Source organism: Protomyctophum parallelum (genome assembly GCF_964188405.1).
Source record: "Protomyctophum parallelum genome assembly, chromosome: 18".
Taxonomy (NCBI): Eukaryota; Metazoa; Chordata; class Actinopteri; order Myctophiformes; family Myctophidae; genus Protomyctophum; species Protomyctophum parallelum.
The window spans coordinates 23,990,015-24,016,552 of NC_139716.1; the positions used below are offsets into that span (position 1 = coordinate 23,990,015).

Consider the following 26,538-nt stretch of genomic DNA (forward strand, 5'->3'; position numbering starts at 1 on the left):
CTCCATATTCATATGGTCAATGCCTGTGTGAAAAGTGGGAGTGATTGGTGCAGGCAGTAAGGAGCTACGGCAGTGTTTCTGACACACAGACACACACAGACACACAGACACACACTCAGACATTGTTAGAATTATAGTATGATGATGATATGATGATGATGATGATGATGATAGTATGATGATGATGATGATGATGATGATAGTATGATGATGATGATGATGATAAGAGGTTTCCCTGCCTGGCGATAATCAAAAGGACCACATTTGCCATCATAGTGATTCTTACTGTGGCTTTAAATAAATAAATAAAACGTCTACAAAGTGGCTGTCGGAGTAGGGAATAGTCCACAGCACACGGTACACATCACATCGTGCAAAGGCATGCGCGCACTCGCACACACACATGTGTTTGATGTCTTATTCATGAAGGTGATCGCGATGCCTCCAGCACTGTGGAATGTGAGTGATCCCCATGGCATCCAAGGGACTTTTGTTCTGGAGTGATTTAAAGGCTACACACGCAAACAGGTTTGATTCACTATACTGGTGAGGACATCAACATTTTAGGGCATAAATTGTATGAATGCCAATTGTTTAATACATTTTTCCATTTGTATCCGTATAGCCGTATAGGTCCTTTCAAACGGGCAACGATTAACGCACCTAGTATAATATACTAGGTGCGTTAATCGTTGCCCGTTATTTGCCACACGTTGCCACATATTATGTGGAGAAGCACGGAGAAGTCGAGGGGCGACGACGCAAGCGTATTTACGTGGGCCCAGTGTCCATGACATCATGGAGCCCATGGACACTTTGAAATACTAAAATATCATAAAACACTAAAAACACATATTACCCACGTAAAAAAACCCAGGAAAGTGTTTCTTGTCTCCCAAACATCACTGAAATAAGATCTGGTTGTAAAATGGGTGCCCTTAATTTAAAGTCGAAAAATAGCAGATCTACTATAAGAGCTCATAGTTTGACTATAATTCCAACACCTACAGTATAAACCCAACATCTATACAATGTCTAGAATAATTATCCTAATACCAACCTGAATATTTTTGTAATTGTAAACATAATCTCTAAAACATCTTTCAACCATAAATAAACACTTTCTTCTTCTGAGGACGACGAAAGGGTCCTCACAACATTTATTTATCATATTCTATGACGCACGCACGCACGCACGCACCTCTTGCCTAATCGCCTCATTTGACTTCACGTTTGCCGCTTTCTCTCGCTCCTCTGCCTCTCCTCATATCTCTAGCGCCCTGATGCATGCTGGGGGAATTAGGCCTTGTTTTGATCGGCGCTCCAGTGATTGATATTTGTCGTGTGATCTCCGGCTAAGCAGGTGCGCACCGGGGCGGCGCTCCGTCTCCGCTGACATTTTAGAAGCGCAACCATTAGTTATGCACTTGATCGGGTAAAAAAAACAACTCAACACACACACGCCGCTCTACCTGCTTGGTTCCTTCCCTGTGTGATTTCAAACAGTGGGGGGAATACTAATGGTATTCCAACTTGCCTCATTGCCTCCACTCGTATGCTCCGGCAAGCACGAAACCACCCACTGCCCCTGTGAATTCTCGAAAATTAGCAAGGGGCAAATTGAGGTGCCGTTCTTTTTTTCTTTGCCCGGGTGTAAAATGTGATTTTCAGGGAATCTCCCCCAGACAACCTCGGTCTCCGCTGCCGGCGTCATCTATGGTCCATATATGCTCGGAGCTGGCCTTTTCTGACATCACAACACTCTGATAGGTTACAGAACTCATACAGGAATAAAGTGACACAGAGAGACAGAAATCTCCATATGGGCATATTAGTGGGGTTCCGTCTCCATGTTACATTTAGTTGTCATTTACAACTCATGTAAAAGTTTCACTTTCAGTACTAATTTGAAGGTGAGGGCCTATAGAACCATTTTGGTTCGAGTGGCAATCACCAAAATAAAATAATTGTCCTATAGGGGGCGTAGTCACGTGCCAACCCCCATCAGCCCTACCAAAATTGTAAACTGTTGTAACTTTTGATTAAATTATCCAATCTGAACATATGATATATGTATGGATTCACAATCAGGAGTAGCAGTTGGTACTTAAACATTATTACACATATAATATTTGTTTCCACACAGTATTGGTGTATACTGTATATCCACAAAAATAGCAGGAAAAACGAGCTAAAAACTAGTAGTGGGGTCCCTAGACAGACCAAATTTAGTTTGAGTGGCAAGTCTACAAATTAAAGAAATATATATTTTTGACAAATTTCCAAAATGGCTAAAATCGTAATTATGTTTATTTGAAAAATGTCTTAATTTTCTTATATTGCTGTTTTTTCTTTGTTTTTCTTGCTATATCAAGTCAATCCTGTGTGAGGAATCAACTGGATTTAAAATATTAATGTTTTGAATAATCTGATATAGAAACAAAATAAAGATGGCTGCCAATGTACATTGAATTACTACATTACGCCTAACTTCTATCCTGTTGAACCTAGAATGCAATGTTGGTGCCTATGCCTATGTTATCATGAATGACTAATTGTATAAAAACAAAATACATATAATAGGACAATATATAATATTTCACACAAATGAGACAATGCAGTACATATGTGGGGAACTAAAGTTAGATATTGGAATATAATACACCACTCCTGTGTTATATTTGTTTATTTTATTTTATTAGTTATACTATGTACTGCCACTATAGGTGGCAGAGTAGCAGCTGTGTCTTAATTGTTCAGACTTGGTAGCTTGTTAGTTATAAGACTAAGCATACTGCAGAAGAGCATGAGCTGCACTGATTGCTCTCTTGTGGTATTGATATTTTGAAGGTAAGCAAAAAGGTTAAACATGTCATGAAGGATCCTAAAGTGTTTCTTATGAATATGGATAGTCATGGAGTGCCACGATACGGTCTTCTCCCAGCGCAACTGCCTTGTCGTTTATCTCTTGAGTGAGTTCTACCTTCTGGAATGAATGGTCTGCTGCATATGTTTCTTCACCACAAAAGAGACATGTATTACGATTAACAGGTGCACCAGTCCGGCATGATCTTCTTGCCAATGCCACAGCACCTCCAGAATGCTTTTTTTTTGCACTGTCAAGTGCTGTTGCCCTGTAAAGATGCGGACAAGTTGTATGCCAGGATGCACAATTTAGCTTCATGGATTCTGCATCTGGAAGTTCAACGGGTGGGGAGAAGCGTCAATTGCTCTGAACTGACTTGCAAGGCCTATGATGTCTGTGTAGGCTCCTTCTCTAAGACTGGCAACTGGATTTGCAAGAGGGCAAACAAGTCTTTCCTCAGTTTGCTTTTGGCACAAAATGCACAACTGCCATTTCGTTGTCCCAGCCATAACAGACAAATACTTTATCCAGGTTTAGTTTTCTGTTAGGGTCATATCATGATCAAATATAGAAAATATTATATTATTATATTACTATATTATTATATAACTTTTGTATTTAACAGTTTGCCTCAACATATTAATACAAGAAAACAGTCAGCAGTGCATATAGCTACATTCACATTTACCATTGTAATAATAATGAAAATAATGAAAACACAATTTCTTCCTCAGCATAATTGCTATACTGTAGCCTGTGCTATAGCTACAGGCTACTTTGGTTGATGCTAGCTCATACTATTGGGATGTAGTACTTTGGCCACTTATCCCACATGACTATCCATATTAATAAAAAACACTTTAGGATCCTTCATGACATGTTTAACTTTTTTGCTTACCTTCAAAATATCAATACCACAAGAGAGCAATCAGTGCAGCTCATGCTCTTCTGCAGTATGCTTAGTCTTATAACTAACAAGCTACCAAGTCTGAACAATTAAGACACACTTGCTACTCTGCCCCCTATAGTAGCAGTACATAGTATAACTAATAAAATAAAATAAACAAATATAACACAGGAGTGGTGTATTATATTCCAATATCTAACTTTAGTTCCCCACATATGTACTGCATTGTCTCATTTGTGTGAAATATTATATATTGTCCTATTATATGTATTTTGTTTTTATACAATTCATTCATGATAACATATAGGCACCAACATCACCATTCTAGGTTCAACAGGATAGAAGTTAGGTGTAATGTAGTAATTCAATGTACATTGGCAGCCATCTTTATTTTGTTTCTATATCAGATTATTCAAAACATTAATATTTTAAATCCAGTTGATTCCTCACACAGGATTGACTTGATATAGCAAGAAAAACAAAGAAAAAACAGCAATATAAGAAAATTAAGACATTTTTTCAAATAAACATAATTCCGATTTTGGCCATTTTGGAAATTTGGCAAAAATATATATATTTTTAATTTGTAGACTTGCCACTCGAACTAAAATTGTTCTATAGGTCATTATCTACAAATTAGAAGTGAAAGTCAAACTTTTGTTGAGTTGTAAATGACGGTGTGTCTAGGGACCCCACTACTAGTTTTTAGCTCGTTTTCCTGCTATTTGTGTGGATATACACCAATACTGGGTGGAAACAAATATTATATGTGTAATAAGGTTTAAGTACCAAATGCTACTCCTGATTGTGAATCCATACATCTCATATGTTCAGAATCAAAAGTTACAACAGTTTACATATTTTGGTAGGGCTGATGGGGGTTGGCACCTGACTACGCCCCCTATAGGCCAATTATTTTATTTTGGTGATTGCCACTCGAACCAAAATGGTTCTATAGACCCTCACCTTAAAATTAGTACTGAAAGTGAAACTTTTACATGAGTTGTAAATGACATCTAAATTTAACATGGAGACAGAACCCCACTATATAGGGACACAGACGGATGGGTGGAACGGGTACTCTGACACAGGTACAACAGGTATTGCATAGCCGGGTGGGGCAAGGATCTCCAACTTCCATCGTTACCGACTCGGTGCTCTACAGCCGGGCACCGCTCTAGTTTAAGTACAATTTTAATACCCATAATTTCACTGCATGGTATTTCTTAATACTTTTACTTTTATTAAATCCAAAACTGGGAAATCACTTGGGTCATTAATTGCTGCTTGGCTACACCAAAAGTATGTAGATCTGGGTGTTATTTAAACCGTCTAATTATTACTATAGTTAATTGCACTGTTTAAAGCGAAAAGCTTTGAATTCTCAGTAACCTTGGCAGGCGAGGTTGACGGTTTGCATCGTTTGCAGCTCCCCTTGGTGCACAGGCCAAAGCTTCACAGGAACTTGCTGGTGCTGTTTCCCCTTCTCTTTCCATTTTTTTAGGATGAATCATTCTGGTTCACCGAGCGCCTGTGATATGTTAAAACCTTTAAGTGCACAAATCATCCGCCCAATTAAGCCCATTCGGAGATGAGATAGCTGCGTTTGATTGGCTGTACAAAAGGAGACAGTTTGGGATAGACCAAGGTCATGGTGAGTTATTTCCCCTAATGCTCCGGAGAGGAATTACAGGCTCAGTGGCGTTTACTGGCAGCCTGGCAGGAGGCCTGAAGCACCACCACCTTGTTCTACCACCTCTCCCCTCTGATGCTCAGCGCTGGCAATTAATATTGTGGCAAGAGGGACTTCCAGTCTGATCTGTGCTGCGGGTTACAAATCAACTGTGGTGCAGGTTACAAATCACCCGTGCTGTGGGTTACAAATCACCCGTGCTGTGGGTTACAAATCACCCGTGTTGTGGGTTACAAATCACATGTGATGCGGGTTACAAATCACCAGTGTTGCGGGTTACATATCACATGTGATGCGGGTTACAAATCACCCATGCTGCGGGTTACAAATCACCCGTGCTGCAGGTTACAAAATCACTGTGCTGCGGGTTACAAATAACCCGTGCTGCGGGATTTTCATCAAAGAGATTTGGTGTAGCGGTGGAAAAAAGGAGCAGGCCTAGTGTCGAGCCTTGAGCCCTCAATCAATTATAATACTGTTTAAGTCATTAAACCTTGATATCCAAGAACGCTGTGCCAATATTGTGCTGTTCTGTTAGTTGTAAGAGTAATATTCTCATGTTTTGTTTTGAGTGATTATGGACTATATTATTAATAGCTGCCATTTACTAAAAGGTTGCAGTGTTATACTTTGGTGCTCATTTATTAAGAAGAAACCCTTTCAAGGCACATTTGTTTGATGTCTGTTTTGAAGGCAGAGGTTTCAAGCCTTTTATCTAATTAGACTTTATACTTTATTACGGTTGGATTCTGCTTTCCAAAACCCGCATACGACCACAGCAAAGCGACTCAGTATCAAACATTATGCAAATGCAGCGGCAATCAGCTCAACCGTACCTCTGGGTGTTGCCATGTTAATCTAAAACTAATGGGATTCAGTCACCCTCACTCTCGTCATCACAAGCGCTCTGACCAGGCCATTATTTCCCCATTTCAACGTATACGCACAGTTCACAAAACTTCGGTCAACATGAGTCTATACATTTTGTCAAGCGTATAAGTGTGCACCTTTTACCAGTTAATGTACGCACAAAGGCCTGCTCTCCTCAACCCTTAAAAGTATTTAATTATATATGATAATAGGCAGTGGGAGTTCTGCGGGGAGATCACTTGCAGTGAGCAGGAGGTGAGGGCTGTGGAGGGTGGGGAATATCTGCTAATTAGCCGTATGACTGAAACCCCCCGGGGAGGGAGGAGGACGGACGACGCTATCTCACTCACTACGGTACATGACAGGCCAGGTGGGACTCACTCACTACGGTACATGACAGGCCAGATGGGACTCACTCACTACGGTACATGACAGGCCAGGTGGGACTCGCTCACTACTGTACATGACAGGCCAGGTGGGACTCGCTCACTACGGTACATGACAGGCCAGGTGGGACTCACTCACTACGGTACATGACAGGCCAGGTGGGACTCACTCACTACGGTACATGACAGGCCAGATGGGACTCACTCACTACGGTACATGACAGGCCAGATGGGACTCGCTCACTACGGTACATGACAGGCCAGGTGGGACTCACTCACTACGGTACATGACAGGCCAGATGGGACTCACTCACTACGGTACATGACAGGCCAGACGGGACTCGCTCACTACGGTACATGACAGGCCAGACGGGACTCACTCACTACTGTACATGACAGGCCAGACGGGACTCGCTCACTACGGTACATGACAGGCCAGGTGGGACTCACTCACTACGGTACATGACAGGCCAGGTGGGACTCACTCACTACGGTACATGACAGGCCAGACGGGACTCACTCACTACGGTACATGACAGGCCAGATGGGACTCACTCACTACGGTACATGACAGGCCAGGTGGGACTCACTCACTACGGTACATGACAGGCCAGATGGGACTCACTCACTACGGTACATGACAGGCCAGATGGGACTCACTCACTACGGTACATGACAGGCCAGGTGGGACTCGCTCACTACGGTACATGACAGGCCAGGTGGGACTCACTCACTACGGTACATGACAGGCCAGATGGGACTCACTCACTACGGTACATGACAGGCCAGATGGGACTCACTCACTACGGTACATGACAGGCCAGGTGGGACTCACTCACTACGGTACATGACAGGCCAGATGGGACTCACTCACTACGGTACATGACAGGCCAGATGGGACTCACTCACTACGGTACATGACAGGCCAGATGGGACTCACTCACTACGGTACATGACAGGCCAGGTGGGACTCACTCACTACGGTACATGACAGGCCAGGTGGGACTCGGTGCCGAGCTGACAACTCGCTCAGCCAAAGAAGCCACCCCCGATGTTCTGTATAAGATAATGCCAAAGGGCGTTATAGCTTATACGTTATTTTTATTGTATTACAACTAAAGTGCATAATGCTTTACCTCATACTGTATATGTCCAAAACTGCTACTTTTCAGGATTCAAATTCAAAAGTAAAAGTAGCGGATCTAAATAGTAAATGCTGCATTTATATACACACACACACACACACACACACACACACACACACACACACACACACACACACACACACACACACACACACACACACACACACACACACACACACACACACACACACACACACACACACACACACACACACACACACACACACACACACACACACACACACCGTTAGAAATAGGAACTCGCTGTTTCAACTGACAGTTGACTGTGTCTTGCATAAGAGACTTGTACTCGTGTACCATGCTGTACTGTACCCGTTAACCATCCAATTTGCTTCATTTACTGGGGCCATGATCCTTGGCCCACTCCAACACCCTGTTTAATCCATTAGACAAGGCGGATTCTACAACTGCATGTCTTCTAAATCCTAATAGTTTTCTGAACAAACGTATGTTAATTGCTGTTCGTTTTCATGTCAAGGACCCCCACAATTTTTTGTATTAATGGGTTAAGACCGTAACGCCAGAGGTATTCTGCTGCCTCTATTGTGGTTTGAGGCCATTATTGTTAGCATCCCTATGGGAACATGTGTACATATGCTTTAGTATTAAATTTTATGGCTATACAGTATGTTTATTTTATGGTTTTACCATTTCATGTGTTATGTTTATCGTGTGTCTCCTGTGTTCACATCCCCGAGGTCACTCGTTGGGTTTATGTACACAAACAAAATAAGTGTTGAATCACAAAGAGAAATCCTTTCTTAAGATTACGTTACGTAACGGCTCCATGAATGCTCTCAATTTAGGGAATAAACGTAGCTGTTTTGTTTTGTTCATGCAGTTTCCTTCTCCCGTGATGTTTCTCGGGGGCCGCTGTGTTCCCGTGTTTAGCTTTGCTTCTGTTCTCACCCATTTTAAATTCACACTATTACTAATGATCCTCCTCCTCCTCCCCCGCCGCGCATGCACGCACGCACGCATGCACGCAGGCGCGCACGCACGCACGCACACACGCACGCACTGCACTACCACTTCCCTCGCTAAATCCCCTTATTCAATTATGACAGCCACTAATACGTGTGTCAACATGTTTCATTAGCCCGGCCTCCTCTCTCTCTCTCTCTCCCCCACCGAAGAGATTATCTTCTCTTCTTTCTTTTTATATTTACTAAATGCAGAAAATATCATTTTCCCTATAGGACACTAGGCCTGCAAGGAGAGAGAGAGAGAGAGAGCTCATGTGATTATTTTTGTTCATTACATTTCATTCGAGTCCACCAGCATCGTTGTTTCTTCTTCTTTTTTTGCCCCGAAAAGCCTATTAAATATGCAGCAAAAAAAAATCAGCTTTCAATTTGGGTACATTGAAACGCTGGGAGAGAACACAGCTTTAGAACTCTTTACTTCCTAATACACGGTTGAGCTCTCCCGCAGAGCGCCTGAGGCTAGAATGCCTTAATTCAGAAAAGAAGGGATTTGAGTAGCCTGTTGACCATATGCAGACCGCTGCCATCTTGCCAGCAAGGTGGTATAACTAGGTGAAATTTCCCATTGACAGCCCATTCATCCAAACAGAAATTTCCTATCTGATTGTATTAAACAACGTCAAACTCACCAACATCGCAGCTGTACGAAAAGCTTGAGTAATCCTCTTTCTATCTGCAAAGTGTTTGTTTAATAAAAGTCCACCGTAGACATGTTATGAGCTACTACTTCCCGTCAAGAATTTCCTTGCAGATGATTATTTTTCTGTCAGAGTTTGGAAGCACTCGTTAGTGCTTAGTTAGTAAAGCAACCTCCTGCTGCCTCCTGTATTAAGTGCAAATTCAAAGCATATATGGTATATACGCATGGTCCGTTGTGTGATATTCAACGAGCACTTCCAAACTCCAACGCTTGGAGAAAATCACCTGCAAGGAATTTCTTGACATGAAGTAGTAGCTCATAACATGTCTGTGGATTTTTATGAAACAAACACTTTGCACATAGAAAGAGGATAATTCAAGCTTTTCGTACAGCTGCAATGTTAGTGAGTTTGACGTTGTTTAATAAATTCAGATAGGACTTTTCTGTTTGGATGAATGGGCCGTCAATGGGAAATTGCACCTACAGTAGTTACCACCTTGCTGGCAAGATGGCAGCGGTGTGCATATGGTCAACATGGAACGTGACGGTTTCTGATCATGTCACTACTGTATGTACTGTATACACGTTATACTGTATAATGCTTCATTGGTGATTTGTCACATGATGTTGTCGTACGGGCGCCGAGAGGTCTAGATGCAGATCGGCGATTGTCGCATGGAAGCAGTGTTGATTTCTTCAATTAAAATTAAGACGAAAAATGTCGACTACCTTTTTTCACTGACAAAAACTAAATGGAAACTAAATGAAAACTAAGCTATGATGACTAAAACTAAGAGTAAATATATTGACAATTTCGTCAACAAGTAAAAACTAGACTAGTGGACAAGAGATCCAGTGTAAGTCATTTTACACTCGGTTGCAATCTGAAAATAGCCGATCTACAAGCTCACAACGCGTCGCAGCACACCTTAGTTGACTAAATCAACTGTAGATTTAGTCAACCAAAATCTTATGATATTTAGCAGACTAAAACTAGACTAGTCACCAAAACATTCCGGGTGACTCAAACGGAGTGAAAACTATTCAAGAGATTATACAAAAATAGAAATGTGCTGCCAAAAAAACAACACTGGTATGAAGTCAGGCTAAGGGCCCTTAGCTGATCTGAGGGGAATGGAGTGTGAATTAATGAACGCTGGGGTACATCATGCACAGGCTGTCTGCACGGCACACTGTTCATTAGAATGCTCATAACCAGCGAGTGGACGTCGTCTCCATTACCAGACCAAAGACAGACAGCGACATAGAGAGAGACAAGAGAGTGGGCTGGGCATGCACCGCCGGGCTCGCTGCTCATTATCATTCTGCATGCCATCACACCAAACCCTCCACTTCCATATATCTGTCTGTCTTCATCAGGGTTTCCTCTCTCTCTCTCTCTCTCTCTCTCTCTCAGGAACATGGGGCACAAGAGAAGGAGAAGGATTCAAGGATTCAATTAGGCTCCTACGAAATGGACAAAGGATATACTCTCTGTGCGTGTGTGCATGTGCGCGTGCGCGTGTGTTTGTGCGAGAGAAAGAGATCCATTTCAGCACCATGGACAGTGACAAATGCATTATGCACATATATGCCTGTCAAGAACAACATTTCAAAATTAGCCATGACATAAATGTGTTCCTGTCAATCTAAAGTTATAAAGCACGACCACCACATTTCAGTTGTCTGGATTATTGAGGGATGCAGTATTTCGCAGGACCCACCTTTTTAAAAATATATATAAAAACAGCCCGCTACACAGCAAGATTCACGCTCCCGATGTATACAAGACTACAGAGGTTGCTGAACGCTGATGATATTTAAGTCACGTTTGTTTGTAGTGTAGAGAGGAGGGGCTCTGGCTAGTGGCTAGCTACTGTATACGCTACGGCATGGATGTTTGTAGTTTAGAGAGGAGGGGCTCTGGCTAGTGGCTAGCTACTGTATACGCTACGGCATGGATGGTGTTTGTAGTGTAGAGAGGAGGGGCTCTGGCTAATGGCTAGCTACTGTATACACTACGGCATGGATGTAGTGTAGAGAGGAGGGGCTCTGGCTAGTGGCTAGCTACTGTATACGCTACGGCATGGATGAGATAGTTTAGAGAGGAGGGGCTCTGGCTAGTGGCTAGCTACTGTATACGCTACGGCATGGATGGTGTTTGTAGTGTAGAGAGGAGGGGCTCTGGCTAATGGCTAGCTACTGTATACGCTACGGCATGGATGTAGTGTAGAGAGGAGGGGCTCTGGCTAGTGGCTAGCTACTGTATACACTACGGCATGGATGTAGTGTAGAGAGGAGGGGCTCTGGCTAGTGGCTAGCTACTGTATACGCTACGGCTCAGGGCCACTATACTGTATTTCCACACTAACTCCAGAGGGCCAGATTGCATATTACTGTCATAGCAAAAACAGCTGATCTACATGGTCAAAATGCGCCGCGGTGCGACGTGTTTGAGCTTGTAGATCAGCTATTTATTTTAGCAATTTTTTAATTGGAATCCTGAAAAGTTACTTTTTTATTTAATTTCAAATGCATTTAGTTAAGAGTTGTTAACTTTATGAACTTTAATACAAATGCATTGGACATAATAAAATAAAAGAATATTTTAATACTATATAGTCTTTAAGCTACTAGTATAGACTAAAGTAATTATAACGGGTCATGTTTGCATCTTTGGAATTGTAACAGCTGAAATCAATAATATATCAGTATTCTGATATTAACATGCGGGCTGCATTAAACCCATTTTGAATTAGAATCTGATCTCAGGTCAGAATGGGTTAACTGCTGCATTAAGTGATGGTGGGGGCAGCATGTGGTCCCCGGGCCGCCAGTTGCCCTCCCATGCTCTAAACGGCACATGAATGAATTCATGTCGGCGTGCTGGGCTGGCCTTTATAGCCCCGTGTTCTGTTCAAGGCTTTAACGACCTCCATCCATCACTCGGCCAATCGCTATCGACATATTTGGTTTCCTTGGCAACTCTATCAGTCAATCATTGTCCGAGAGTATCCGTTATTTAAAATTCATACGGACTCATCGATCAACGTTGCAAAAAAGTCTCTCTGGTGGTTTTGCATCATTCAGGTGAAAGGGATTAGGGTTACAGCCAGGATTTGCGTCATGTTTACGCCTGTGCGCGGTGGAGGAAAAATGGGGGGAAAAGCAATCAGTCATTGTGTGGTTTTCTCTCATTTTTTGATTTTCTTGCTATTTTTGCTATTACCTTTTTTGTATTGAATGGTGTGGTCGTTTTTGTCCTGTGTCATCAGTTGGAGCGCATATTATTTGTTAATTTAATGTATGTGTTGCATCAGGTAGAGGCTCATTTGCGCATGCATCAACTGGCTGTGTTTCAGTTCTACATATACAGTACGACATGGTTGTTGACGGGTGAAGTTGAGCTGGGGAGTGACGAAATGTGGTTATAAATGTTCATTTACTGGGTAACAGTTTACAGTAACTCTACCAAAAATGCTTTCAGATGAGTCGGGTACAATCACTAATATGTCCATGTTGATGGTGTGTTTCGTGTATTTTCTGTGTCCCTACAGTCGATTACCTGGCTGAAAAAGAACAACACAGTTACTGTACAAAGTGTACAAAGCATCATAGCATATTTGAGTTGTGTGAATGTGTGCATGTGAAATAAAATGCGCTAAAGGCAGTATTGTGTGTGTTCTGTGCTTGAATATAAATACACTGTTTTCATCCGTTAATAAACCCTTTTTCAGAGTTGCTGAATTGAGATGGTCAGTTTAGTAAAACCATACAGTCAGTGGAGATAGGCTGCACTTACAGTAGCAATAGACCTCAAGGCCCCGTGAATCTACTGTTTCATTCTTAACATGCACTTAATGCATGGAATGAGTCTGGCACCGTCACCCTTGGAGCTGATTCCCTGAATGTAGTGTTGGCGGCCTGCCTGTCGTCCTGCCTCTGGCCATTTGAAGCAGCACGGGGGTGTAGTGTTGCCTGTCGTCCTGCCTCTGGCCATTTGAAGCAGCACGGGGGTGTAGAAGAGATGTCAAACTCTGCCCAGGCCCGTCCCGACCTGATGTTTTTGGGCTAGCCTAAAATGTATGCTAATCAGTAGGGCCTGAGGCCTGGGCCTCTGGCCCCATGAAAAAAAGATATAATGCATTTTTTTATTATAATAATAATAAAAATAAGTTCTGTTCTGTCTGTTTGTGTATTTTGGTGCTGACTGGCGTTTCACTTTTACTATTTTACTCAAATCTACCGGTATGCTAATTAGTCGGGCCGGGCCTCGGGCCTGATCAGTTACAAGCATCGCAATGCATCGTGAGCTTGTAGATCAGTTAGTTTCAAAGGGCCAAAATGTGTTTAGGACTGAAGCGCTTAATGTATGTTTTGTAATAATGTCAAAGTAACTATAGCAACTACATTTTTCAAATAAATGTAGTGGAGTAAAAGTACAATATTTGGATCCGAGGTGCAGTGGAGTAGAAGTAAAAGTATTGGAAATTGGAAATACTCAAGTAAAGTACAAATACCTCGATATTAAGTACAGTAATTAAGTAAAAGTACAGTACTTTACACCACTGGCTAGCGGTTTTAGGACAAAAAACAACTCCATCAGAGCTGCCTGTCATATTAAAAAAAAAAAAAAAAAAAACGTTTTGCTACTCCAACAGTGGTAGCGAGCCACGAAGCGAAGTAGTGACAAAGTTAATATCACAGGCAGACTCTTCAAATACTAGAGCATGCATTAAATAAGTGTCAGAGCTGAAATGTAAATATGAAATAAATGCTTAAATATGTAGCTAGGTGTAATGTTAGAGACCACAGAAGTGAACCTTTCAAGCCTGTTTTCTCAACTCGCTGTTTTCTGCAAGACATTACTCTATAAGCCATATCTCCAAAACTGGTGGGTCAAACTGAACAACCAATATGCTATGTTTCCCTGCTTTCATAATGAAAAACGAAAATTCAAAAAGAATCCAATGGTAGTCCCTCAGTCAAATTTGGTCACAAATGGAGGGACAGCGAGTGCTGCCGCTGCCGGAGAATGCACTCACTGCTTCTGCACAGATAGATGCTAATTTCCACTGTTGCATTAGCTCTAACAGTAGCCTAGCGCTGCTAGCAGTCTGGCTGACAGGCACATCGAGGTGCAGCTCCAGCAGATAACGCAGACTACACACAGTACGTTAATTCAAAGTCAAGGTGTTTTTTTGTCTTTTTTTTTTTACACCTTCAGAGTAGGTGGGTGAGTGGGTGGAGCAGGGGACTATTATGTAACGCTCACCACCACCGACCGAGCCCTTATCGAGGGGGGGGGGGGGGGAGACCTTCTGAAGGGCACATACAGTATAGCAGGGGCTGCGGCGCGCCGCTAGCACTTGACAAGATCAGGGGCTTAGCCCATTTAATGTTGGCGCCGGTCAGAATATTTTAATCCTCTGGTCTAGATGGTCTGCATGGGACCAATCGTAGCAGCAGCGGGGGAGCAGCAGTATTACATAATCTAAACATGGGCTAGTGGTGTTAAGCCAAAAAACTCAATGTTAAGTCGAACCCCCCCATTGAGTCTGGGGGGGGGGGGGGGGGCTTCTGAAGGGCAGAGAGCCGAGGCACCGTAGACCCCCCCATACCTGTTGTCAGCTTGTAGATCGGCTATTAAGTGATTTGGCAGAGGGAAAAAAGGAGGGTGCCAAGTATACAGACCCCTGGGAGAACACGCTCAACAGAGTATGTAGGGTTGCTAAAAGGCATTTCAAAGTGCATTAGTTGTGTTATTTTGTGCCATTTCAGTTATAATATGCACAATATGCAGTATGCACCTTCTCCTGAGAAACATCTCTGTGTGATATAGCCTATCCAAATAAGTTTTGCTTTGAAGGAAATGATTATGTCAGGGACGAAATTGTGCCATTTCTAAGGAGGGGAAGGTTGATCGTATACGGGCTAAATTATGGTGATAGCCCTGTCTGTCATTTACTGTGGTAATACAGCACTTTCATGGCCTTGTCAGCCCGTACCTCGTTGGAGGTATCTCTCTCTCTCTCTCTCTGGTCATGGGGTTATGGGCAGTGCTACTGCCACATCCATTTTGGCCTGCTGCTGTGTCAGGGGAAATTCTTGCCCGTGTGAGGGCTTCTGTCACCCAGGCCTAATGTCTCTGCAGCCCAGCAAGAGCTGCAGGCTCTGGGCCAGACGGCCCACTGCTGTGGCCATGCAGGCTGCATGGTGGTGGTGGTGGTGGTGCCCGCGGGGAAAAGGGCACCGAGGGAGGTTGAAACACCAGTCACCTTGACCATGCACATCCTCGTCCACTTTGGAGATTGATGGGAACTATATGTGACCCGACGCAGCAAGTACAGAGCAGATCCAGCTGCTGCACTCTTTGGTTTACAGGGAAGCAAGAAAAATGCTGTGTATTTTGAAATACTTGCCTATAATTTTGGTGAAAATGGCGTGTGACAATAGTGCATACAAATCAAGTCGGATCTTCAGTGGTGGAAAAAGTACTCAATTGTTTTACTTAAGTAAAAGTACCAATACTGCAATTTAGAAGTACTTCGTTACAAGTAAAAGTACGGAATTGAAAATGTACTGTAAAAGTACAAAAGTATGGGCAAAATGTACTTAAAGTACTACAAGTAAAAGTACTCATACTGCAGAATGTCCCATTTCACAAGTTCAAAATGTGTACTAAATCTATTTTAAAATGGCCGAAATGTATAGGCCATAGACAAAGTAACTACCAGTAACTAAAGTTTTCAAATAATTGTAGTGGAGTAAAAGTACAAAATGTGGCTCTGAGATGTAGTGGAGTACAAGTAAAAGTATTGGAAATTGGAAATACTCAAGTAAAGCACAAATTCCTCAAAATTGTACTTAAGTACGTAATTGCAATTGCTATTTCGCCATATTTCTGTGAGCTGGGGTTGTGATACTGTACCAGTTACATTATTCATATTTCTGTGAGCTGGGGTTGTGATACTGTACCAGTTACATTATTCATATTTCTGTGAGCTGGGGTTGTGATACTGTACCAGTTACATTATTCATATTCATATTTCTGTGAGCTGGGGTTGTGATACTGTACCAGTTACATTATTCATATTCATATTTCTGTGAGCTGGGGTTGTGATACTGTACCAGTTACATTATTACATATTATATTTATGTGAGCTGGGGTTGTGATACTGTACCAGTTACATTATTCATATTCATATTTCTGTGAGCTGGGGCTGTGATACTGTACCAGTTACATTATTCATATTCATATTTATGTGAGCTGGGGCTGTGATACTGTACCAGTTACATTATTCATATTTCTGTGAGTTAGGGCTGTGATACTGTACCAGTTACATTATTCATATTCATATTTCTGTGAGCTGGGGTTGTGATACTGTACCAGTTACATTATTACATATTATATTTCTGCGAGCTGGGGTTGTGATACTGTACCAGTTACATTATTATATATTATATTTCTGTGAGCTGGGGTTGTGATACTGTACCAGTTACATTATTATATATTATATTTCTGTGAGCTGGGGTTGTGATACTGTACCAGTTACATTATTACATATTATATTTCTGTGAGCTGGGGTTGTGATACTGTACCAGTTACATTATTATATATTATATTTATGTGAGCTGGGGTTGTGATACTGTACCAGTTACATTATTCATATTCATATTTCTGTGAGCTGGGGCTGTGATACTGTACCAGTTACATTATTCATATTATATTTCTGTGAGCTGGGGCTGTGATACTGTACCAGTTACATTATTCATATTCATATTTCTGTGAGCTGGGGTTGTGATACTGTACCAGTTACATTATTCATATTCATATTTCTGTGAGCTGGGGTTGTGATACTGTACCAGTTACATTATTCATATTCATATTTCTGTGAGCTGGGGTTGTGATACTGTACCAGTTACATTATTACATATTATATTTATGTGAGCTGGGGTTGTGATACTGTACCAGTTACATTATTACATATTATATTTCTGTGAGCTGGGGTTGTGATACTGTACCAGTTAAATTTTTCATATTCATATTTCTGTGAGCTGGGGCTGTGATACTGTACCAGTTACATTATTATATATTATATTTCTGTGAGCTGGGGTTGTGATACTGTACCAGTTACATTATTCATATTCATATTTCTGTGAGCTGGGGTTGTGATACTGTACCAGTTACATTATTCATATTATATTTCTGTGAGCTGGGGTTGTGATACTACTGTACCAGTTACATTATTACATATTATATTTATGTGAGCTGGGGTTGTGATACTGTACCAGTTACATTATTATATATTATATTTCTGTGAGCTGGGGTTGTGATACTGTACCAGTTACATTATTCATATTCATATTTCTGTGAGCTGGGGTTGTGATACTGTACCAGTTACATTATTCATATTCATATTTCTGTGAGCTGGGGTTGTGATACTGTACCAGTTACATTATTACATATTATATTTCTGTGAGCTGGGGTTGTGATACTGTACCAGTTACATTATTCATATTCATATTTCTGTGAGCTGGGGTTGTGATACTGTACCAGTTACATTATTACATATTATATTTCTGTGAGCTGGGGTTGTGATACTGTACCAGTTACATTATTCATATTCATATTTCTGTGAGCTGGGGCTGTGATACTGTACCAGTTACATTATTATATATTATATTTCTGTGAGCTGGGGTTGTGATACTGTACCAGTTACATTATTCATATTATATTTCTGTGAGCTGGGGTTGTGATACTGTACCAGTTACATTATTATATATTATATTTCTGTGAGCTGGGGTTGTGATACTGTACCAGTTACATTATTCATATTCATATTTCTGTGAGCTGGGGTTGTGATACTGTACCAGTTACATTATTCATATTCATATTTCTGTGAGCTGGGGTTGTGATACTGTACCAGTTACATTATTCATATTCATATTTCTGTGAGCTGGGGTTGTGATACTGTACCAGTTACATTATTCATATTATATTTCTGTGAGCTGGGGTTGTGATACTGTACCAGTTACATTATTACATATTATATTTCTGTGAGCTGGGGTTGTGATACTGTACCAGTTACATTATTACATATTATATTTCTGTGAGCTGGGGTTGTGATACTGTACCAGTTACATTATTCATATTCATATTTCTGTGAGCTGGGGTTGTGATACTGTACCAGTTACATTATTCATATTCATATTTCTGTGAGCTGGGGCTGTGATACTGTACCAGTTACATTATTACATATTATATTTCTGTGAGCTGGGGCTGTGATACTGTACCAGTTACATTATTACATATTATATTTCTGTGAGCTGGGGCTGTGATACTGTACCAGTTACATTATTCATATTTCTGTGAGCTGGGGCTGTGATACTGTACCAGTTACATTATGCAGAACATTCAGTGCCTCTTGTTCCCTTTAGTTTTGCCATTAGATTATTTGACGTTCATTTTAATGCACCAATTAAATTTACGACCACCCACACGCTTAGTCACTGGCACATTAATCCAGCACTTTTAATATAGAAAAAAAAGAACACATTACTTTTGTATCACTCATATCATTATCCCCACCACATTCTAATAGATTTTATTATAATCCATTCTCGTTTGTTTGGAGCACTGCGAGTGCCTTTGCTTTTTTTGATTATTTTCTCAGGCAGCACACCATATAGCAGTTGATTTTGTTTATGTATTCATTAGGGATGTCCCTATAAAAATATCTTATTTTGAAGTCCACCGACTGGGAATAGTGTTTATAGCCATCTAGCTATATGCAGTATCTCGTGTTTATAGCAGACTCCTCACTCAAATGTGCACTTGCAGTTTGGGCAACTCGAAAGCAAACTCCACATGCCCCAACATTTTATTTACCTCCTATAGTGTGAACCCCTTACCCCTGTGTCGGATCTGTGGTTAGACTGGCATATTTGCCAATACCGATATGACCAAATAAGGGCCGATCCGATACTGATACAGGATCGGGACATCTCTAGTATTCATTCATTCATTAATTCATTCAGTCATTATAGTGCTGACAGTCTCATGTAACCTGCGTGCAATGCATAAAAGGAGTATAGTAATCATTGAGTTTTTTATTCTTATTTTTTTATTAATTCCTGAGCCAATAATTTGATGACCAGGTCATTGGTCAGTAGAAGACTCTTATCGGAGACTCCGCTGGTCATCAAATGATCGGCTTAAACATTACCATCAATTCAAGGCTTCATGGAGTGTGTAATTGCTTTGGCTTCCAAAGCGGTTGTTTGTCAGCCACTACCATGATTTCTCAATGCAATCCTACGGAAGCAGTACAGCATATGTGGACGGGCGTTGACTGGACTACATTTTTATTTAAGCCTGATTGGAGCAGTTGTTTCAGCACTATTTGTGGACGGGCTCGACCCCATTTCGACAGGGATATTCCTGACATGAAACCTCATCTCGGAGCTAAAGCGTAGATATTGAGGTTCCAAACGGAGCTATGTTACAGGATGGTGTGTTGTTTTAACTGGTCATTAATAATAAGCCACACTCTGCAGTGCACAAAAAAAAAACTGAGCACAAAAGTCAAAGTCAAAGTCGCATGATTTGTCACACACGTTACCGCAGTGAAAATGTTCTATGTATTTGACCCATCTCTTGGAGCGGTGAGCTGCAGACGTGCCATGCTTGGGAATCATTTGATTAGTAGATTTGACCCCCTAATCCAACCCATTGATGCTGAGTGCCCAGCAGGGAGGCATTGGCTCCCATTTTTACAGTCTTTGGTATGATCCGGCCGGGGACTGAACCCCCGACCTCCCAGTATCAGGGCGGACACTCTAACCACAAGGCCACAGTCACGTGCATGCCCGGTGCACATTTCCTAAGGCCCTCTAAGGGTGTAACTGCCTGTATTGGGTGTTTACTCTTCACTGCATGCCATGCCATAATTAATAATAACGCTATGGCTGAAAAGCATTGACCAAATATGTACTGCCAGCAGCATATAGGATTGCATGCTAAACGTGGCGCACACAAGTTCCACTTGCACTTGCCAAAGTCTGCTAAATGACTTCAAACTCATGAGCACAGTTTGACATCTATACTCCACAACCTTCCATGTTGCGAGGTTGAACGGCACAGCAGCTAGGCGGCTATCTGGGTTTATTCATACTTGGTCGATTACATTCTATACGCTAGATTAGCATCTGGCTTGACTATCGCCTAATTTTCACCGCCAATATCTCCAAGGAGATCTACCTGCCAAGAGACATAGTCTCCTGGGGCTTTGCTTAATTTGATTCTCACCCTATAGCCAACAGGAGGTATATTTATGTAGCTAACCCAACGGTCCATGGTTAAACGTGTCTGCACTCGTGGAACTGTTGCCAATTTGGACTCATTAATTTACACATTATTTCATTATATTGGGTCTCAGCTCTTTTGCCTTAATTGCTTTGTTAAGGCACAAATACCCAGAGGGCAGCAGTAAGAGCAGTGCACCAAAACATTGGGATCTGCAAGGGGTAGGAAACAGGCTGGGAGCCTATACTGTATATACAGTACTATATTTTAAATGGATGGTTAATAGAGCGGTCCAGGGATGACACGGTATTGTAGGTGGAATAAGGTAGCATCTTCCTGTTTCCCATGCAGGACAAAAAGCATAGGTTGTTTGCTTGCATTGGATTTTTGATTATTGACCAAATATATGCTCTGTGGCAAATACAAATTCATATACGTCAAGATAATCTTCACAAATTAACACCACTTATGAATGCCAGATCCCAAGGAGTAAAATGCTAATGTTACAAACGTGACTTAAATATCATCAGTATTCAGCATCCTCTGAGGTCTTATGTACATCGGAGGCGTGATCCCACGGGTCCCAAGGGGCCCGAAGTAAATCTGTGCTGTAGCGGGCTGTTTTTATATACCCGTCTGCGGGTGAGAACAGGCGGTCAAAAGAAAAAAGGCGGGTCCTACGAAATATTGCGTCCCTCAATAATCCAGACATAGCACACCTGAAACGTGGTGGTCGTGCTTATAACTTTAGATTTATAGGAACACATTTGTCTCATGGCTAAATTTGAAAAGCTGTTCTTGACAGGTATATATGTGCATAATGCATCTAATGACCTGCTGTCAGGCGGTATAAGTCCAGCCGAGCCTCACTTTGTCGCTGTCCACGGTGCTGAAACGGCACTGTGTTATGTTTATGTGGTTTGTTTATGGCTGAGTCAGCTCGCCCTCCCATTAGACAATTTTAAAAGCCTTCAAATCCACCAGAGGGGTTCGTAAGCAAGTACAGTAAGTAAGTAAGTAAGTAATTAATGAAGTAATTAAGTAAGTAAGTAAGTAAATTATTAAAATGTTGTGCATACATTGCCCCAATATCTGCATGTACAATAAACTCAACAATTATGATATACACATTTATTATAATATATTATATAGTATCTTAAAAATCTATCTATAAGCAGAGAGTCTGAGCCATTATTTCCAGTGTGTGTCCGTGCAGGTATATACTGTATGTGTGCAGGGCATGGTGACAGTCCCCGAGACGGACAGATAGGGATCAGGAGTGACTGAATCTATCCATGGTGTTTGTCCTTCCTGCGTTCCTGAAGGACAGCTCTGGGTTTAGGAGGAGTGAGACATTGATTTTCTTTCCCCCCACACACTTTTCTGGCCTGCTTCCGCACACTGTTTTATAAAAAAAAACACCTGACCCTTCTGACATTGACCGCAGAAACGCTGGGATGTGTCTTAAACATGGCTATGTCACCCACCCTATAATGTTACTGAATATTCTCTCTCCTGGAGAGCTGAAAGGTTCCTGGTAGATCCTCAATTGAAAAAACTTGTAATTCACTATAGCGTGTCACACATTTTCTTCCCTGGGCCAAATTACTATATTGATCCTTCCCTTTTGGACATGTTTCTGTGGCCTGTCCCTTGGGATCCACCACTGTATTAATTCTATACCTTCAGGGGAATCAATACAAAAGGGGGAGGCCAAGGCATGTTTGATTAGATAGGTGCGATCACTAGCGTATATCCTTCCCCCAGGTCATTAAGAGAACCATCTGAATTATGTATTCATTTTAATACATTAAACTTTCTTTTCCTGCAGGGAACAGGGTATTGTTTTGTCTTTGTTTTCTGTTGCAGTATTTTACTTTATTTGTTGTGTAAATAGAAATACATAGAAAAGAAAATACTAGGAAGAGAAGTTAGGGTAGACCTTGAGCACGGATCGTGAGCGGGATTTCAGCCAAATCTGCTTGTCAGTCATGATGTGCCCACCCGCAAAACATAGTCTAAATCATTATCAGTGTTGTAATCAATCAAATTAGCACCAACTTAGCCTCGGTACGCCAGGCTTTTATTTTCGTTCGCATTTGGCTCAAAAATGAAAGCCTGGGGGAACGAGACCCATTCCCTGACCTAGGATTTGAAGTGAACTACAGTGCAGAGGGGGCGGGGCTAGGGGCGGGGCTATAGGAGTGGGTGACGTCAGTTTTCTCCACTGTTTTCCACCAGGGAGGGGAGGGGGCCAGGAGGGCGGTGAACCAATCTTATCCAGCACATTGCTCAAGGGCGACCCGCCCCTCTAGACCATGAAAGCACGCTGGCTGGGCCAGGCTAGCACCAACTAAACACAAAGTATCCATAATTATACAGAACTACTAGACAAGATCATTCGGCAAGCAGTCGTTTCACTCCATGCCGTTTGAACAGCGAGTATATGACCCGGCCATGCTGCTTTCAGATGATTTCACCCAGCGGGTGCAAAGTTGGCAGCAACATTCTGGCCCATTGGTGGACACAGAGGCATCTGGTGTCCGGGGCCGGGGGCCAGAATCTCTAATGACTGGGTCACCGTGCCATGAAAGAACTGGGACAGATGTGGTGTGTGGGATGGAGGGCTACTGCCAAATACCCTCGTTCCTCCTCAACATTTTATCCCTTAAGTGCAGTGGTGGAAAGTAACTAAATGTACATTTACTTAAAGGGAAACTTCACCCTTTTTGCAAAATAATATATGATAATGACATTTAGAAGATTTAGAACACTTTCTGGGGGTCTTTATGTGTGTAATATGAGATACAAAAATATCTAATAATTAGATATTTTAGATTTTAACAGTGAGCCCAGTGTCTCTGATGTCATAGACACTGGGCTCACTTACTTCCTGGACAGCCCTCCCCCTGTTCACAAGGAGGAGCAGTGCACCAAAGCATTATGGGAATTGTAGTCCAGGAAGGAAGTGAGCCCAGTGTCGATGACATCAGAGACACTGGGCTCACAGCTAAAATCTAAAATATCTAAAACCACATATTACACATATAAAGACCCCCAGGAAAGTGTTCTACATCTTCTAAGCGTCATTAACATATATTATTTTGCAAAAACTGTGAAGTGTCCCTTTAAGTACTGTATAGTTTTGAGTATGTCACAATTTTACTTCTACTCCACTACATTTCAGGGGCAAGTATTGCACTTTTACTATTTGACAACTTTAGTTACTATATGTAGATTTTTATTATTATTACAAAACATACATACATCACTTCAGCCCTATATACAATTCGGCCAATATGAAAAGTTTTGAATGTCTGTGCAATTCTTTGAATATAATATTTTTTCACAGCAAACGTTTTTAACTCATAACTTTGCTTCCCTGGAACAACATATTTTCAGATAAGGGTCCGCGGCCAAATACATATATAATTCTGGGGCTCCTTGGCATGAAATAGTTTGACAACCAGACATTATAGAAACATATAGTTTTCCTGGAAGACTGTCGTGATTTAGAAGACATTTTGTAGAATCTGGTCTCAGCCTGATAAATGCAGAAGGTGGCAGGCAGTGTTGTTTTTGGTAGCAAATTTAGATTTTAGTTTTAGTCATAGTCTCTTGAATATAGTTTTCATTTAGTTTTAGTCACATTTTAGTCACCTGGAATGTTTTAGTGTTTAGTATGTAATGTACTGTAGTCTAGTTTTAGTCGACTAAATGTCATAAGATTTTAGTCGACTAAATCTACAGTTGATTTAGTCTACTAAAATGTATTTTGGCGGGCCTTGATGCCGTCGTAATGATCTTACACTTGCTGAAAATAGCCGATATACAAGCTCAAGTTGTGAGCTTGTAGATCTGCTATTTTCAGCATTCAAACCAAGTGTAAAATAACTTACAATGGATATCTTGTCCACTATAGTCCTGTCCTAACATTTTAGTCTACTTTTTATCTGTTGACGTCAGTGAAAAAAGGTAGTCGACGAACATTTTTCGTCTTAGTTTTAGTCGACAAACAACACTGGTGGCAGGTATAGGGTGAAGTCGCAGTGAGGAGGGGATTATGGGGATTATGGTTATTCACCCAGAGGAGAGCAGAAGGAAGGGTGAACACACTCTATAGTGTCTGGAGGGAGAGCAGAAGGAAAGGTGAACACACTCTATAGTGTCTGGAGGGAGAGCAGAAGGAAAGGTGAACACACTCTATAGTGTCTGGAGGGAGAGCAGAAGGAAGGGTGAACACACTCTATAGTGTCTGGAGGGAGAGCAGAAGGAAGGGTGAACACACTCTATAGTGTCTGGAGGGAGAGCAGAAGGAAAGGTGAACACACTCTATAGTGTCTGGAGGGAGAGCAGAAGGAAGGGTGAACACACTCTATAGTGTCTGGAGGGAGATCAGAAGGAAAGGTGAACACACTCTATAGTGTCTGGAGGGAGAGCAGAAGGAAAGGTGAACACACTCTATAGTGTCTGGAGGGAGAGCAGAAGGAAAGGTGAACACACTCTAGTGTCTGGAGGGAGAGCAGAAGGAAAGGTGAACACACTCTATAGTGTCTGGAGGGAGAGCAGAAGGAAGGGTGAACACACTCTAGTGTCTGGAGGGAAAGCAGAAGGAAAGGTGAACACACTCTATAGTGTCTGGAGGGAGAGCAGAAGGAAGGGTGAACGTTATACGATGTATACATGATGAACTGGTTGAAGATTCCTCTGTAATTACTACCCAACAGGGGCCCCTCCTGGGAGGAGCCGGGCAGCTGAGCCGGAGCTTATAGAAGGTGTGCGGTGGGCAGAATAAAATGCAGAGAGAGGGAGAGGGAGAGAGAGAGAGAGAGAGAGAGAGAGAGGGGGGGGGAGAGAGAGAGAGAGAGAGATGCTATAATCAATATTCTGCTGAATGTCTTGCTAAATCGGTCCTCCGTCTGCATGTGCATGTGATTGTGCATGTGCGTGTGTTTGTGTAAACCTGAGCGTGTGCGTGTGCGACTGTGCGTGTGTGTGTGTGTAAACCTGAGTGGGTGCCAAACGTATATTATAGTAAACCAAAGACTCTGCCTCGACCGCCATTTGTACAGTAATCTGATGGTCATCAGCACACAGAGAGAGAGAGAGAGAGAGAGAGAGAGAGAGAGAGAGAGAGAGAGCATTTGCGTCAAAGGAGAAGGGTCGCTGCCAGGGTCCAGACTCTTTGCAGAGAGGAAATGAAGCTCTCTTCACTGCATGCTATAAAGGTCAGAACATCCTCTGGTGTGGCATTCTTTCCCCTCTCCTCTCTTGTGCTCTCTCTCTCTCTCTTTCCCCCTTGAACTTCCTGCTACCATTATGTCTCCAGAAGGCCGGGCCACGCTGGCGGGCCGGCGTGCAGAGAAGAAAATAAAGGTCAGATGATGTGGGGAAATAAAAGTCGTTGTATACAGTGTGTTGTTGTTTGAAGATGCATGGTTGTTGCAGGCAGGCGCCAGGCAGGAAGAGCACATAAAGGTGTGTAAAGCTTTGGTGTAAGGTGTGTTTATATGCTGCTGCACTGTGCGTGTGCGTGTGCGTGTGCATGTGCATGTGCGTGTGCGTGTGCGTGTGCATGTGCATGTGCATGTGCATGTGCATGTGCATGTGCATGTGCATGTGCATGTGCATGTGCATGTGCATGTGCATGTGCATGTGCATGTGCATGTGCATGTGCATGTGCATGTGCATGTGCATGTGCATGTGCATGTGCTGT

At 42.1% G+C, this 26,538-nt stretch overlaps 1 protein-coding gene across 1 annotated transcript in view; it reads right to left on the minus strand.

The window, feature by feature from the left end:
• nrxn2b (neurexin 2b) overlaps nt 1-26,538 on the minus strand; it is a gene marked incomplete at both ends in the record, with an annotated part of 864,412 nt that overhangs the window by 692,923 nt on the left and 144,951 nt on the right. The window lies entirely within an intron of this gene.